The 18,318-nt window shown below is 34.5% G+C and overlaps 1 non-coding gene across 1 annotated transcript; it reads left to right on the top strand.

The window, feature by feature from the left end:
* Positions 1–16,411: 16,411 nt before the first annotated feature.
* Positions 16,412–16,519, top strand: LOC131181150 (small nucleolar RNA R71). Its single transcript, XR_009149778.1, has one exon. It is a non-coding gene; the product is annotated as a small nucleolar RNA R71 (small nucleolar RNA).
* Positions 16,520–18,318: the final 1,799 nt, after the last annotated feature.

The following is an 18,318-nucleotide window of genomic DNA, read 5'->3' as shown; positions in this document are numbered from 1 at the left end:
AGGCCTCAGCTATCCAAGACCCTGCTCTGAGATACTTACAAAGATTCATGTCTTACACTATACTAGGTAGAAGGCACAGTAATGGGGTTGTAGGAAAGAATGATTTATTCTTTTTATGGTGTATGAAAGAGAAGAAAAAAAATAAATGGTGCTTATTTTCTTTGCTCTCATATGGAACATATAGTCTTTAAGCATTCAGCTGGCAGTATAGTTATTGGAGGGATGGTGACAGTAATTGCTAAATCATTTGGTTTAACCCTGACCAGTATACTATGGTGTCTATGGTTGGCCAGTCTTTTCTAGATAGAATTATTATGACTCAAATGAAAATTTGTGTAAAAAGGGGTGATATTTATGTGTTGGTAAATGGGGGACATGAGGGTACAGAGCAGCAGCAATCACAGGGTATAGAACAACATACTGATGCTAGTCCTTCTAGCTCACAGCCACCTACTGCTGGACAATCAGACTTATTTATTTTTCTTAAAGATTTGGAAGCAAAAATTGACAAAATGAGTACAGCACAGTAGCCTATTTCTTATGCTAATTCTGATATTGTGGTTGTTTTAAAAGCTTTAGAAGCTAAGGTTGATACTCTTGGTCAGAAGCAAGCTAAGCTTGAGAAAAAGATTAAAAAGAAGTTTTCTTCATTCAGGAAAAAGCAAAAAATTCATGACAAAGAAATGATTAACATTTACAACAGGCTGGCAGCCTCTTTTAACCAGCTGTACAAATGGGGCCAAGACATTTTTGAAGAGATGAAGGTTATGGTAGAAAACCTAGATATTGCTTCTGAGAAATCCAATGAGCAAGCACCTGCAGCAGCAAATGAGCCAGTGCCATCCACCAATGAAGAAGACCAACCAGTTGTCTAGTTTTAGAATTTTGTTTTTGTTAATTTTAGTTAGCTTCTGAAACTTTAGCTTTTAATTGTGCACATTGGTCAGTTTGCTTTGTATTTCAACTGTTAATTTCCTAGTTATTGGAACTTTTATATGTTTTATCTATTTGTAAATGATTTAATTTTTGTTTTTAATTCTGTTTGTTTCATAAATCTTACGTTGGCTTGTTCATTGTTGCTGGTTGCCTTGGTTTCTTTTGCTGTGATACTTGCACTATCTTTGTCATCCAGATTTCTATTGAATTAATCATTTTCTTTAATTTTAGTCTCTATTGACTATTGTAATAGCATTACTAATATTGCTTTTTAATAGTCATATAACTGAATTATTGACAATGCAGCAGCTGTTCTTCTCTTAGCCCTGACAATTCAGCATCTAAGGTAACTTCTAGACATTCATCTGCCACACGCTGACACTGCTTTCCTTTGCCATGCCTCATGCTAAGGGTTATGCTCTCCTATGAGCTATTTGCATTGCTTCAAATTTTCAAAATTTTTGAAAACCCAGCAAAATTTTCATGGAGCATGACATGCCCCATGTTGATACCCCATATCATTTCCTTAACAATTGGCACAGGGCATGCTAATTTACCTTTACTTCAACATGCCTCATGCTCCCAATACTTATAAATCACATGCCTCATGTACATATTCTGATCATTCACCACTAGGCATGAATGTTCTATATGGTAACTTTTTTCCACTCTTTCTTAGTTTATATCTCTCCAAGCTATCATTTATTGATTTCATTGACATTTCTGCCACTTCGATTAAGCCAATGAGGACATTGTCTAATTTGAGTTTGGGGGAGGGTAAAATTTTTGCAAAATTTTTAATCCTTTTTATTTACATTACTTAAATTGCATTTCATTTATACTTAGTTACTTAGTTCACATATACCATACACCTACACCATGTAAATATATACACTTGCATATAGATATCATATATATCATGTATAGTTTTTATTTCAATTTTTTTTATTCTATTTAATTTTTGCATTCATTTTAGGAATCATGCATACATAAAAAAAATAATAAATAAATAAATAAATTTTTAGCTAATTCTTAGAAGATTGAGAATCATTTTGAAAAGCAATTGAGCTTGCCTCTAGATGGGCTTGACGGATTGAAAGTTCCGGATTTGTATGAGGTTATGAGATTCTTATCTAGGTTTATATCTTCTTAGCCAAGGGCCACCCAATTAATTACATTGAGTTTTGAGTGCTTAAAGAAAACTCTAGAGTAAAAAATAACTAATTGTGTCTCACCAATCTTAGAACAAGCCTTCTAGACCTTTCGAGGTGAAATTTTAGCATTCACTTGAAAAGAGAAATGATTAAGGCATTCTTCAAATTTTAAACCCACATTTTTAGCCTTAACCAACCTCATTTTAAATTTTTCCTTTGAAATCAATTTGAGCCTTCATTTATACCATTTATTTCCTTGGCACCCATAATTTACCTAGCCATAAACCTAAACACTTACCGTCCTTCGTGAGAATAATTTGTTTAAGAGATAGATTTTCTAAAAAAAAAAAAAAGGTATCTAACAATCAAGTGGGAGAAGTACTAACGTAAAATTGGCTAGCAATTATATCATGTTGCGAAAAAAAAAAATTTTTACCACCCAAGTATACAAAGAAATGAGTTTGGGGGTGAATTAAAAAGAGACAATTGCAATGCAAAATTCAATATTATTTATGTAGTCCCTAAAAGAGTTACAAAAATTGTATGCTAGCATTGGTGATTTATTATAAAGTTTTTCCTCCCATTTGATTCTAAAAAAAAATAAAAAAAATAAAAATAATAATAATAAAAGAAAAGTGCATCTTGATCTTTTTAACAATTTAATTATTTTCATGTTTTGCTTCCCTTTTACCTTTTCTTGTTAGCCACATTATTATCCCTTAGCCCCATTACATCCATTAAAAGTCATTTTGATCTCTTGATTGTGTTTTGCTGCATTAGTGGAAATTGGATTAGTTGGTTTGCCTATGAGATTGGCACATTATTTGTAACGCCCTCACCGTAGGTAGTCTGTACATTTTACTGTTCCGACGACTAATGTCTGTTTGGACAGTCAGGATGTTTGGAACTACACTTAAACTATAGTGAGGAGGCATAAATTAATGAAATAAATATTAAAAAATATAGAAAAAATTTTGAGAAATAAAATAAAATTTAGAGAATTTATTAATTGGTATAAAATAATAAAAATAACCCGATGAGCACCATGAAGGGCATTTTGGTCATTTCACCCCTAGAGGTGAATTTTGACCTAAATGTCAAATTAAAATTAGAAAATAAAATAATTAACATAAATTAAATTTATGAATTAAATTTATGAATTTGAATTTGGAAAATGAGAAAAGAAAGAAGAAGAAAAGAAAATAAAAGAAAAGGAAAGAAAAGAAAAGAAAGGAAATATGTAACACCCCTCACCCGACTACAGTATAGCCGAGCAAAGTGTGCTACATTCGGCGCCGGAGCACCCTATCTTATCTTACTTTATTCCTTTCATAATTTGATCTCATTATATTTTAATATTATTATTTTTCGACGGAGAAACCAGCGGAGTTTCCCCTATTTTATTATCGTTTGGCGTATTTCAATATTCACCTGTTTGAAATTCAACAATATTTTCAGAATAAAGTCTTATCCATGCTAATCATAATTATCTCATCAATCATTCTCATAATTTTCTCATATTTCAAATCTCATTCATACATTTCAATTTCATAATCATTTCCACGCATACTCAATTCATATGTAAACATTCTCAAATTACATAAGCAAAATTTTCAAATTTCCTTAATTTACATAATTTACAAAATAATTACAAAATTTCATAATTTACATCATAATACAATATCTAGCATTTTATACAAAATACAAAATAGGATCTATATGGGCCCTATCTACATGCATTGCTGAGGAGGTGACAACCTTGAATGCTTCAGGCACTTCTGCAGATCTGGACTCCAAAAATCTTAGTCAAAGTACATGCGCGAGGAAACAAATCCATCGCGCTAAGCATTACTGCTTAGTGGTGCAATAATAGAACAAGAAAATAAAATATACAAATAAGGAAAGAACGAAGCATAAGTTGAATATTTAAGAATCAATTTAATTTAATACAATGTGTCTAATATTAATTATCTTTTGTTCTCATTTGTTTCGCTTTGGAAGCGTTTAATTCCGAAATTCACAGTGATAATGTACAATATACAGAATTTATAAAAATACTCAATTTATATTCATATGGAATTTAATATGTTTAATCCTAATTTAGTCTTCTTTGAAAGTGTTTATTTGCCAATGTACAGTAATAATGTACAAAGAAAAATGATTTGAAGATAATAAATTTATGCTTATATTGTTATATAAGCACGTTTGCAATATTCATTTATGTTATAATTTTCTTTGCTAATCTTTTAGCATTTTCTCTATACTTGCTAGGTTGTCTCAGTTATTTCATAATAAGTAATTTTGATATCTGTCCAGTTCATTTCGATTCTTTCTAATAAATAACTATCCTAATTTATTTTAGGTCATCTTACTCATTTATTTTATTTAATTTCTAATATTTTTAATTGCTAATATTCTTAACTTATCTCAATAAATTACACTGCCCAATTAACCTCGACGGTGACTAAATCGATAACGGTCGTTGGCTTTGGACACCGCGATTGCCTCGGGCCGTCATACCATGGGACGCAGAACGTCAACCACGTATGCAGTTAGTATGGCTAAAAAGCCATGATAACACATAATGGGGCATAAAAGCCATGAATGTTGGCATAAAGCCATGGATGCGGGCACGAAGCCATGAATACAGGCATAAAGCCTTTCGCAGTATTGCTAAAACAATACCCTATTGGCATGCCAATCTATCCAATCTGACACACGTGTCTAGGCAATACAAGGGCACATAATATCATTAAATATTAATATATTGTGTTTTATGACTTCATTATTTCATGATAAATTTCAATTATAATTCATACATTCATTTGATCATTTATATGATCACAATTCACATCAATTATCCTTTTATACCATTGTACTCAAAATACTTCTCCTTTCTATAATAATGAGAACTAATGTCTCATTCATACATTAATATAGTTCATTTATTCATTCATTATGTTATTCATTTTGCTCACAATTCTAAACAATGGTTCACATGTACCATTGTATTCAAAACATTTTTCCTTTCTCATTTATACATTTAAGAATCTACTTATGTAGTCACAAATTTTATATTTCAAGTTGAGTTATTAATATTTTATGAATTCCATTTGTGATGGGCATATAAGCCCTAACTATCTATTCACATCAATTAGGTGACTTATTTTTCATGTTTCAAGTAATCCATGAATATGTCATGGATTTCAAATTTATGGTCTTAATTTCCTTTTAAAAATTTTGACTAAGATACATAGTCCACATTTGTCATACAATTCTAAGCATTTAAGCTTAGAATTGGTTCTAGGTCTTCATCTTAGTTTGTTACTCATTTTGATTACTATTCACCTTACTAGTCAACCAAAATGTTGACTTTTTCATACTTAAGGGATATGTTAATTCTAATTACACCAAGATCCCACCTTTTGAGTTTTACATTTGCTAGTATTAATTGCCAATTGCAATTTAAAGTCCCCTAGATGCATTTCTAATTTCAAATTTTGAATTTCAAGTTTTGGTGTCACTATTCACCTCATTGGTCAACAAAAATGTTGACTTTTGGATAGAAAATAGGTATATTGGTTTTGACACTCCCAACATACCACATTTTGCATTTAAAATTTGTTGGAATTAACTCATAAATCCATTTCCAAACCTAAAACCTAAAGAGCAGAATTTTCAGTTTTTGTGACCCAACTTTACTGTTCCATTGGGCCCTGTTGTAGTGGGAATTTGAGGAAATGGTAAACATGAAAGTTGTTCCTTATTTTGTCTAGTTGAATTTCCTTTTTTGAATCACTCCATTTGGAGTTTTGTAGCTCCAGATATGGTCCAAAAACCACAGCTGGCCGGATTGCAAAAACTGCAGAACTACCAAATCTACAGTAACATGAACAGTGACTGGAATCACTTTGTTGGATGGGTTCTGGCCATAATTTGGGGTAGGTTTCTTCATGAAATTTGTTTGTCTAGGTCTTAACTTGTTGCTGTAAAAATTTCAGGTCAATTGACCATTTCTACAGTGAGTTATGGCCAAATGAACATTTGGTCATTCTGCATAATTGGCTTGCAGGGTACCCGGATTGGGGCCAACTTTTGGTCCACTTGCTTTGGTCTTTTGGACATGGTTTCTTCAGCAAAAATGTGCCATTATAAGTCTAGTTTTATGTCCAATTGGCCAAACACCAATTGAACTTACACAGCCAAAGTTATGGCTGTCTAAGTGGACTGAAATTTCAGTCACCCTGCTGCACTCACAAGGCAGCATACCCATTCACTTTGCCATGCTATATTTCAGTCCAAATTATGATCAACTTACCTAAAATGGTCACTAATTGACCATTAAAATGTTCTCTAATAATTTCCTAAGCCAAGTCAAATTTTCACTTCTCAAAACCCTAATTCCCATCTCCATTTCACACTAGTTACCCTAGTTAACTAGCTAAGTCATTATCCACATAATTATGTACTTCAAACATCATCTCTAGTCCACTTTAAGTCCATAAAAAACACTCAATCTTGTTCCTTCCTTAGGGCAGCCGAAATCCATGGTATGTATACACATGAATTTAGTCCATTTAATTTACAAATTCCTACTAAATTCAAGTCCCTAACATGGAAATAAAGAAATCTTTGCATAAGTAAGCACTAAACTCTTGTAGGGCAGAATTTTCTAAGCTTCAACTCCACTTTCTTTGCTTTTCTAGGCTGCCAAACACTTCCCCAAGTTGTATGGACAAGTTTTAATGAAAGGTGTCTAGGGTTTTATAGTGGAAATTCATGGGAAATGGAGGTAATGAAAGAAAATTTTCATGGAGGGAGGAAGAAGAGAGGGTCACGTTTTGAGGAAGAAGAAGAAGAAGATGACCAGAATTTTTGGTCTTTCTTTGTCTCTTTTAAGTGATTTAAGAAAGCTTGTTGAATGGTGATTGGTTGGGAGAAAGTAAATGACATCACCATATGTCATAAATGGGCATTTTTCTCATTTTCTATTCTTTTCTTCTCTACTTATTTTCAATTTAATTTTTAGCAATATTTACTCACATTTTATGTCATAATAATTATTTACTCAACTGGACAAGTCGGCCAAAAATCGTCTCTGAAGGCGAAATGACCAAAATGCCCTCCATTTGGCTTAACGGGTCAAAATTGTCTGTACCGATTGAAAAAATTTTCTAAATATTTTCTTGGCATTCTAATGCCATAGGAACCTCAATGACCCTTCTCTGGAGTCCCAAAAATTATTTTATAATTTTTCCCCCGGGTCTAGGGCTCCTAGTTGCAAGAACCGCAACTTCCCTCCGGTTACCCATCGCTTGGGCACCGGCTCATTTGACTTGGTTGTATTTTATTTCTAAAATTTTTCTTATTAATATTTGAGTTATTTATGGTTCCCGACTTTAGTTTAAATATTTTTTCGGACGTTCTAGCTGTCCGGACCGACACCAATTGTAACACCCTAGGCAAATCCCACATCGATAAAACACGGGAGAGATGCTGGGTTCATAAGTTGATAGTTCCTAACCCCTATCGACGCGTTTTAAAACCGTGAGGGCTACGGCCCAGAGCGGACAATATCACTAGTGGGGCGGGCCATTACATTTGTGGTATCAGAGCTGCTCCGCGTGCAAACTTGAACGATGGTGGGGCAAACCTCAGCGAGGACGCTGAGTCCCATAAGGGGGGTGGATTGTAACACCCTAGGCAAATCCCACATCACGGTTTTACAACGCGTCACTAGGTGTTACGAACCACCAACTTATAAACCCAGCATCTCTCCCGTGTTTTGCCGATGTGGGATTTGCCTAGGGTGTTACAATCCACCCCCCTTATGGGACTCAGCGTCCTCGCTGAGGTTTGCCCCACCATCGTTCAAGGTTGCACGCGAGCGCTCGATACCACAAATGTAATGGCCCGGCCCACTAGTGATATTGTCCGCTCTGGGTCGAAGCCCTCACGGTTTTAAAACGCGTCACTATGGGTTACGAACCACCAACTTATAAACCCAGCATCTCTCCCATGTTTTGTCGATGTGGGATTTGCCTAGGGTGTTACAATCCACCCCCCTTATGGGACTCAGCGTCCTCGCTGAGGTTTGCCCCACCATCGTTCAAGGTTGCACGCGGAGCGGCTCTGATACCACAAATGTAATGGCCCGGCCCACTAGTGATATTGTCCGCTCTGGGCCGAAGCCCTCACGGTTTTACAACGCGTCACTAGGAGTTACGAACCACCAACTTATAAACCCAGCATCTCTCCCGTGTTTTGCCGATGTGGGATTTGCCTAGGGTGTTACAATCCACCCCCCTTATGGGACTCAGCGTCCTCGCTAAGGTTTGCCCCACCATCGTTCAAGGTTGCACGCGGAGCGGCTCTGATACCACAAATGTAATGGCTCGGCCCACTAGTGATATTGTCCGCTCTGGGTCGAAGCCCTCACGGTTTTAAAACGCGTCACTATGGGTTACGAACCACCAACTTATAAACCCAGCATTCTCCCGTGTTTTGTCGATGTGGGATTTGCCTAGGGTGTTACACCGGTCACCGGAACAGTAGAATGTACGGAGTTGCTACCGGGAGGATGTTACAAAATAAACTTATGAAATTTAAAAACAATAAAGTACAATAATTATAGAAAATATATAAAATACTCATAAGATGACAAAAGCCACAAACTCACTTCTTCTTCTTCTTCTCTCTCCCTTGTATGCCGCCCACCATTGTTCCCTCTTCCTCCATTTTTTTTTCCAAGCTTCAAGCTTGAATCTTCCTCCATTTACCCATCAAAACCTTTAGCACCCTTCACAAAAAATACTCCCCACTCCATAAGGAAGCCATAGATACCCATAAGAAGCAAGAAAGTTGAGGTTTGGGAAGCTCAAGTAAGGTTAGTGCTCTAATCCATCTTTCCTTCTTCATTAAACATGAAAGGCATGTTTAGCTAAGGATAAATTTCATGAAATTAAAAAGTAAACCTTGAGGGAAGAATCTTTGATTTTTCGGTAGCCCTAGGGGAGACATGAAATTGATGGTTTTTGTTGGTTTAAATTAGGTTAGGGAAGTGAACTAACAAGGTATTATATGTTGGAATTGATTTGCATTTAAATTTCATGAGATTGAAATTTGTGAGTTAGGGTTTGACCTAACTTTGGCACTTTTGTATTATACCTTGCAATTGGGATTGTTGAGATGTGTTGATGATATATAGAAGTGCTATGAATGTCAAAGTGAAGTAAGGGAGTTGGAGGAAATTGAGATTGGGAGTGTTTAATTTTCTGCAGGTTGGGACTCAATGAGTCCAGTCCACTTTTTGAACTATAACTGAAAATGTGTGACTCCAATTGGTATAAGGCTAATTGGAGGTGAAAATAGACTCAAAATAGCCCATTTTTCATGTAGACACCAAGCCCAAATTTTGCCAAAATCATGACCAATTCTCTACCCAACCCTGATGACCAAACACTGAAACCCAGAAAATGACCAAATGAACAGTACGTGTTCATTTGGTCATAACTCTCTCTATACTGGTCCAAATGACCTAAAATTTACATCAATGGAAAGCTTAGACATAGGGCTACACTTTTCATGAGGACCAATTGACCCAATTTTGCCTTTAACCAAGTCAAATTGTTAGCAAAAGTTGGGTCACTAAAACTGCCAACCCAGAAATTGTCCAAAATACAGTTCCTTTGGTATGCTTGACTAGTTTTGGAAAAAATGCCATAACTTGGTCTCCAAAGTTGCAAATTGAGTGAAACTAGTGCCAAAAGTTTTATAAGACATAGCACAACAATTTTTATGTTTTGACCAAGCTCCAAAACCATTGCATCCTAGGGAAATATTAGCCAAAGTTAGGAATTGAAATCTGGAAAATGTTAAGTTGAACCTAGAATGCCATTTGATACCTGTGTGTTCATTTGGCCATAACTCCCACTAGGAAATTCCATTTGAGATGTGCCAATATGATCTGCAAACATGATACTTAGGGCTACAATATTGATTTAGACACCCTTACCAAATTCTAAGTGTAAAGACCCTAAAAAAAGGGAACAACATACTGCCCTGAAGATTGACTATTGCCTTTCTAGGATTAAGAGTCCAGGTTAATACATTGACTATAACTCACTATACCAAGCTTGAAAAATTATGAAATTGTACCTGGGAGTCCCTAAGACATAGAGAAACATATCTTGTGAAGGAACCTAACTCTAAAAATGACCATAAAATGATCAAATGACTAGTCAAAATTTATTGACCAGGAATTGTCAATTCTGGACAACTTAGAGGCAAAGGGACTAGTTATGGTATTTTGACCATAACTTGAGTTCTATAACCCCAAATTCAGTGATTTAAAAAATGAAATTCAAGTTTAAACATAGAGGAGCATTTGTTATGAAGGAAGTGTGACCAAATAGATATCATAACCTAGTCAAATTCCTAGATAAAGATAACACATCAAAATGAACCTAAATAAAGGTTCATGGGAAAAATGCTATACATGGTGATTAAAATACTTATAAGGCTAATTAAATATTAAAAATGATATGAATATGTAAATTGGGACTAATGTCTTATTAATATGAAATTAATGGTACCACTGAACAGTACTAAAAAATAGTAACAGTGAATAGTGCTAAAATAATTAAAAATGTTTAATTGCCCATAGTATACCTAGACTTATTTATATAGTTTAGATAAATTGGTATACCAATTAGGGACTACAGATAGCAGTACTGCCTATCGAGAAAATCATGAACTGACAATATATGTCTGGTATGATTATTCTACAGGCTATATGCCTAGTTATTGGCCATTGTGCCTACTTTATTTCTGGCTTTACAAGCCTGACAGCGGGTCTCGTGCCCGACAGCTGGCCTCGTGCCTGACAGACGTATACTGGATAGACATATGGCTGTCTAACCAATATACACCCATGCATCCAGCTTTTATAATTTGTTATAGGTTTCTTGGGCACTGATAAAAATTAATTAAGACTTAAAATACAATAAGTAATCATAAAAGATCCCGATAATGTTAATTGTTTCCAAAGAGCAATAAAAATGTAAAAGACCCAGAAATTATAATTTGCAGATATTAATTCAATTGTTTAATTATTGTTATTATAAATTATGCACCACTAAGCATTATGCTTAGCACGTTGGTTTTCCATCGCGCAGGTACTGAAGATCAGTAGCCACTACAGCAGCAGCCGCCACAGTAGTGTTTGGACAGAGTTCCGACCAGATCTGCCATCGACCAGAGTCACCTCACTAGTCTTTTGTATTTTGGTAGGGCCCATGTATATACTAGTATTTTGGTTCATTATGTCTAGTCATGATGTATTTCATTTTGGACTTATAATTAAACTTGAGATTGAAATGAAAACTTATAATTTATTATCTATGAATTTCCATATGAATGCAATAGATGATACTTCATTTTGAGATCTCATAAATAGTTGTGAATGATATGATAAAAGAGAATATTATATGAAAATGTGTGAAATGAATATGGACATGTTAACATGTGATTAGTGGAAACCCGCCAGATGCTAATAAAATAGGGGAGGCTCTGTCCGGGTCTCCACAGAAATAAGATATATATATATAAAAAAAAAAATTCTATACATAGAATACATGTTTTAAATGACATCAAAAGTTTACAATAGATATGATAAAACAAGATAGGGTGCTCCGGCACCGAATGTGGCACTTCTTGCTCGGCTATACAGTAGAAGGGTAAGGGGCATCACATTATTCATCCATTTAAACTATTTCCATCATTATTTGAGACGCTTTAGTTTATGGATTGTTTTAGAGCCTATTTTAGCATGATTACTCTATGTAATTGATTGGTTTGGGTTTGATGGAATGAATAATTGACCCAAGGCTAAGCGGTGATAACTTTGGTGAGAATTGAATTCTTTATATCTTGTGAAGGTGGGCATATGGTTTGTTGGTGGCTAGAGGTAAGTTTGAAAGCTTGAATGAGTGATTTTCATGGATTAAAGAAAAAGGGACCCCAATTGCATATAATTGTTTTTAATTTGCTTGAGGACAAGCAAAGATTTGAGTTTGGAGGAATTTGATAAACCTATTTTATATAGATATTTTAAGGTAGTTTTGCATCTATTTTGTCATTTTTAGTTTAGTAATTTTATACTTTTAATGCTTATTTTAGTTAATTTGTTAATTTTAGTTTCATTATATTTGATTTTTGGGATTTTAATGTTTTTTATAAGTTTTAATAAGGTTTAAAGGCAAAAAGGTCCATATAGAAGAAATTCAAAGTGATTTGGAAGCTTAAAGTAGTGTGAAAAATGAAGAAAATTCTCTTAAAGAAGAAGACCAGTCGAGATTTTCAAGGGCTTCAACATGCCCCGTATTGAGGGTCGTGTAAAGATAAGAGTCAGCCAGCAGAAATCCACATGAGGCATATAAATTCAACACTAGGTCGTGTAAACAGAGATTTTGGAACAAAACACGCCGAAAGTTTTAGGGACTTCCACATGCCCCGTGTAGCTGGTCGTGCAGAATCTAAAGGCTCCTCCTCCGAATCAACATAAGGCATGTTGAAAATAACTTGAATCAACATAAGGCACGTGGGATGGCGCTGGCAGATTTTCTAACATGGAAAAATTTTCTCTTTTCACACCTTTTACACCTTTTGTCTTTATCCCTTTAGAGACCATTTTTAGGGCAAACCTTGAGGGGATATATAAGCATCATATTCTCATTTTTACTATAAGGAGAAAGGGAGAGAAAAAAATCAAAAGAGAAAGGAAAGAGGGAATCACATCATTTTTAGGAGGAAAAACGCCTGCAGAGTGACATTTTTCAGCTTCCATTTTTCAAAGATTTGGATCTTCTTCTTCTGGGTTCTTTTATTTTTAGTTTTATTTTCATGTTTTCTTGCTCTATTTCATATTTTCTACTTGTAAATACAAGCATGAGTGAGTAGATACTTAAGATTTCAGAGTTGGGTGTAATGATTTAAGTTTTATCTATGGATTTGGACTAGTTTTAGCCAGATTTTAATATATATAAGTTTTGATTCTTATCTTGTGTGCTTATTTACATACCCATTGTTAGTATCCCTTGGGTTTTATTCTTAATCTTAGATTGAAGGACCGAGAGGTGAAAATCTATTATAGATAATCAAGATAATGAACTTAATCACCTAGTGTTAGAAATATACTAGTGGGTTAAGAGGAATTTCAAGTTGATTGAAGTGCTTAAAGGGTTTTGGATAATTAAACATCACATGAGAATGGGATTTAGTTTCCTTTAAAACACTCTTTAGTTTGCTTGAAAGAGAAATTAAGGAAAATCAGAATCAACTTCCTTCAAGCTTGTATTTTCCTTAATCTTGGTTTTGCTTATCCAAATTCCAATAAAATTTACTTCATGAATCTCAACTCTAGAATCAATTTTGCCATTAATTAATTAAATCCTTAATTACCTATTGAAAATTTTAATAAATTAGTATAGTGCTTAGAATTTTAATTGTTTCATTCATCATAATTTCTTTATTTTTCCAATTTAATTTGCTGCATCTCTTACTCTATTTTTGACACAAATTATCGATAGCCCAAATAATCGTGACTTTTATAGTTTGGTACTGAAATAACAAATCTCTGTGAGACGATATCTTTTTTTTACTACTTGAATGCGGAGTACGCATAAACATTAAGAATGCTAAAAAGTTACTAGTGTGTGAAGATGAAATTCTTCATTGTTTTTGCAAGGGAGACAGAATAATTACTAAAAAAAATTAATTAAATTAGTTTTATAAAAATTAAATTTAATTAATTATAAATCTAAAATAATTAATAACCTAATTAAATTATTTTTTAGTGTAAACAACACCATATTGAAAAACAAACAACACTTGTACCATATAAAAGAAAGATAAAATTAAGAAAATTAGCAAAGAGGTGCAAATTTCAACAATTTTTTTAGTTTTTAAGGTTTTAAATTTCAACAATAGCTAACAGCATATGCTGTAGAATCAGCACACAAAAACTTCTTTGCACAAGCCAAAAGAATCTACAACAAAGGCAACTAAAACAAATCAGTTTTGGGGAAGTAGACAATCAAAATATTAAGTAAGAATAACTTCCCAACAGTGCAACAGCCTCTAGTCCTTTAAAATGCATCTACAAAAGGAAAAGTTCAACAATGTCAAAATTGAATTTGAGGGATATTTAAAACAAAACAAAAATAATGCAAATAGAATAAACTTAATAAAAACAGAATAAAGAAACTTGAGGTGCCTCCCAAGAGCGCTAATTTATGGTCCTTAGCTTGACCCTTGTCATGTTTCATGGTGGCTGGAATTGGAATTCATTGCCTCTATTTCCAATAGGTGCTTCAATGAATCTATACTTCATTTTCTTTCCATCACATGTGAAGATCCTTGTTGCTTTGTATAAAAATCCGACCATTTCTTTCTTGACAACCTTTGGTGCATCTTTTTCTTTGAGAGATGGTTGCTTGACCTCACTTTTCTCCACTTGCTTAAGTTGAAAGATTGGTGCCATATGATAAGGTGGATTACTCTTTAAATATTGTGCAAATGCAGCCTCTTTTGGATTTTCATCATTGATAGTCCCTTCATGGACAAGACAACTTTTAAGAGAAGCCTTTGGATAGCTCTTTCTAAAGTGCTCTTTTGCTAACTCATTAACTATATCAATTCTCAAAAAAGAGTCTACATCTTCATGTTGCTTCTTCTTGTCATTGCCAATGTTGAAGACTAACTGATCCTCTCTGACTCTAAGAGTAAGCTTTTCGCCTTTCACATCAATTAAAGCACCAGCTGTAGCTAGGAAAGGCCTCCCCAAAATGATTGGCATATGAGAATCCTCTTCCATGTCCAAAATGACAAAGTCAACTGGGATGTAGAATTTTCCAACCTTCAGTGGTACATTCTCCAAGATCCCTTCTGGAAACTTAATTGATCTATCTGCCAACTGAAGAGAAATGTGGGTTGGCTTAAGATCTCCCATGTTGAGCTTCTCATAAATGGAGAGGGGCATAAGGCTTACACTAGCCCCTAAATCACATAAAGCTTTTATAGAACATGATTCCCCAATGTGGCATGGAATTGAAAAACTCCCTGGATCTTTAAGGTTTGGAGGAAGTTTCCTTTGGAGGATAGCACTGCATTCCTCAGTTAAGGCTACAGTTTCATAATCTTCAAGTCTCCACTTATTTGAGAGAATTTCTTTCAGAAACTTAGCATAAAAAGGCATTTGGGAAAAAGCATCAATAAAAGGCACATTTATATATAGCTTCTTCACAATCTCTAAGAACTTCCCAAATTGCTTATCAAGCTTGGCTTTTTGAAATCTCTATGGAAAGGGAAGCTGTGGTTTGTAAGGCTCTGGAGGTATGTATTTCTCTTCTTTCTCTTCAACCTCCTCTTTACCTTTTTCTGCACTCTCTTTTTCACTCTCTTGTTTTTCATTTCCCTCAACATCTTTCTCATTTTCTCTCTTCTCAACTTTTTCACTGTTCTCATTATGCATTATTTTACCACTCCTCAGTGTGATGGCATGATGCTGCTCCCTTGGATTTTCTATCTGACTAGGAAGTCTTCCCATTGATTTGGTACCTGAAGAGCTTGCTTGTTGTGCAATCTGATTTTCCAGCATCCTATTATGTGTTTGCATTTGTTCCAGCCTTGCTTTCATCTCTCTCATCTCTTCATCATGCTTAGTTTGATTAGCAAGAATTTGTTATAATAAAGCCTCTGTGGTAAAACTTTGTTCTTGCTGTCTTGGTAAAGGTGCAGGATTTGCATTCCTTTGTTGAAAACTAGGTGGTGGTTGCCTAGGCTGTTGGTATTGATGCCCTTGTTGTTTTGGTGGAAAGTTCTGAGTTGAAGCTTGATTTTGCTGATTCCCCCAGGAAAAATTGGGATGATTCCTCCAAGCATGTGAAGGATAATCTACTCCACAGCTCATTGTTCCTTCTGCATAAGCAACTTGTTGAGAACTTCCAGAGCATGATGATGAACTGACTAGCATACTTAAATCCTCCATTTTCTTGGCAAGGACATTAGTGAGTGCATCAAATTTGGCATTGATCATGTTGAATGGATCAAGCTCATACATTCTAGCAACTTGCCTTTTTTGAGTTGGAGTTGACCCTCTTGGACCACTCCATAGATGACTGTTCTTTGCTATTTTCTCTAATAACTCATAAGCTTCATCTTCATGCTTAATGATGAATTCCCCTCCAGTTTGAGCATAAATGATTCCTCTGATAGCAGGAGTGATATTTGTGTAAAAATTCTGGTTTATCATCCATTTGGGAATGGCATGATGTGGACATTGTCTCTCCAACTCCTTCCATCTCATACATGACTCATAAAGAGTCTCATCTTCTTTTGGTCTAAAAGCAATCATTTGATTCCTCAACTCTCGAGTTTTTCCAGGTGGAAAGTACTGGGCAAGAAATGCATCAGTGAGTTGCTCCCAATTTGTAATAGAGTTGTGAGGTAAAGAATCAAGCCAATCCAATGCTCTATCCTTCAAAGAGAATGGGAATAGCTTCAATCTTGCTGCATCATCAGATACTCCAGGTTGTTTTTGCATATCACAAATCATAGCAAACTTTTTTAGATGTGTGTGTGGATTTTCAGAAGGATATCCCCCGAATTGGGAATTTTGAATCATTTGAAGAACCCCAAAATCCATCTTGTAGCTATTTGCATCAATTCTTGGTCTGGCTACACTCTCTCTCAAGTCATCAAAACGAGGAAATGCATGATCCATCATACTTCCCCTAGGCACATTAGCATTTACAACCTCTTCACCTTGGGCTGCATTTTCATCGTTTTGATCATTTTCAGCATTATCACCACCGATTCCAACTCTTTCTTCAGCCATTTCTTGTTCAATTTCAGCTGTTCTCAATGCTTCTTTTTTTCTTTTGGTTTCTTTCTTGTTGGCTCTATAAAACTTCTCAATTTCAGGATTAAATAATAAGGATGTGTCCCTTGTACTTCTAGCTCTTCTCATAAAAGATTAAAAGTACCTAAAAAAGAACAAACAAACACAAAATGAAAAGATAACAAAGATAAAACTATAAACAACTAAAATAATCAAGAATTCAATCTTAAACTAACAACTCCATGGCAACGGCACCAAAAACTTGATGTGTCCCAACCGTAAGTGTATGGGTCGTTTAAGTAGTATAGAAAAAGATATCGTTCCCACGGAGAGTTGTGTTTTCAATTGAATTTTTTATGTAAAATAAAATATGTTAAAATTGTATTTTAATCAAATAAATAAAAGAAATTTAGGAATTTGAAGCATAAGGTATGAAAATGCAAAACTAATTCAAACAATGACTAATTTAATAATTCACAAAATAAAGAAATTGATAATATTAATAATGAAAATTAATAAAATGAGATTAAACTAAACACTCAAAAGTAAAATTCCAAGCAATAATTGATAAAAGACGATTCTGGAGTTAAGGGTTCATATTTAAGTCATTGTGGGATTTTCCCTAGCTAGCCCAATCCATGAAATTTATAGGTTTAAAGGAGATTAATTCTAAAATCCTTTGAAAAATCTTTCGAGTGAGACAAAGAGTGCCTTAATTAACTTAATCCTACTTTCATGGAGTTAAAATTAACCAAGAACCTATTAGGTTCTTTAATCGATCTATTCAAGCCCTCTTAACCCTTAGTCTATTTCTAGATCTAAGTTAATTAAGTCTAATTTCTTGATTAACTATCACTTGGTTTTCTCCTTTCGGTGCTTCAACCAAGGATTAAGAACATAACTTAATGGGGCCCTTCATTAAGCATGTAAATAAGCACACAAGAAATGGATTAAACCTCATAAATTTCATTAAATTGGGACTAACCCAATTCAAATCCACAAAAATAACTAAAATATTACATCCCTTACTCCAGAATCAAAGAAAACTACTCACAATCCATGTTTAACACAAGAAATTCTAAGTAAAAGAGGAAATAAATCATGAAAATAAACTAAAACTAAAGAAACCCGATAAGAGAAATGTAGAAAATGGTAAAGAAGAGAAGAAGAAGCTGGATTCTGCTCCCCAAGAATGGAAGTCAACTGCTCCTCTATTTTTCTGCCCCTTTTTCTGTCTTCCTCTCTTTCTTCTTATGGCCAAAAATGAGGTAAGAGCACTATTTATACTTTTTGATAAATAACCATAAAAATGGTGTGTTTGAGGAAGGG

Source organism: Hevea brasiliensis, chromosome 6 (assembly GCF_030052815.1).
Source record: "Hevea brasiliensis isolate MT/VB/25A 57/8 chromosome 6, ASM3005281v1, whole genome shotgun sequence".
Lineage (NCBI taxonomy): Eukaryota > Viridiplantae > Streptophyta > Magnoliopsida > Malpighiales > Euphorbiaceae > Hevea > Hevea brasiliensis.
The sequence above is the reverse complement of the archived record's forward strand: the minus strand, read 5'-3'. Positions and strand labels throughout refer to the sequence as shown.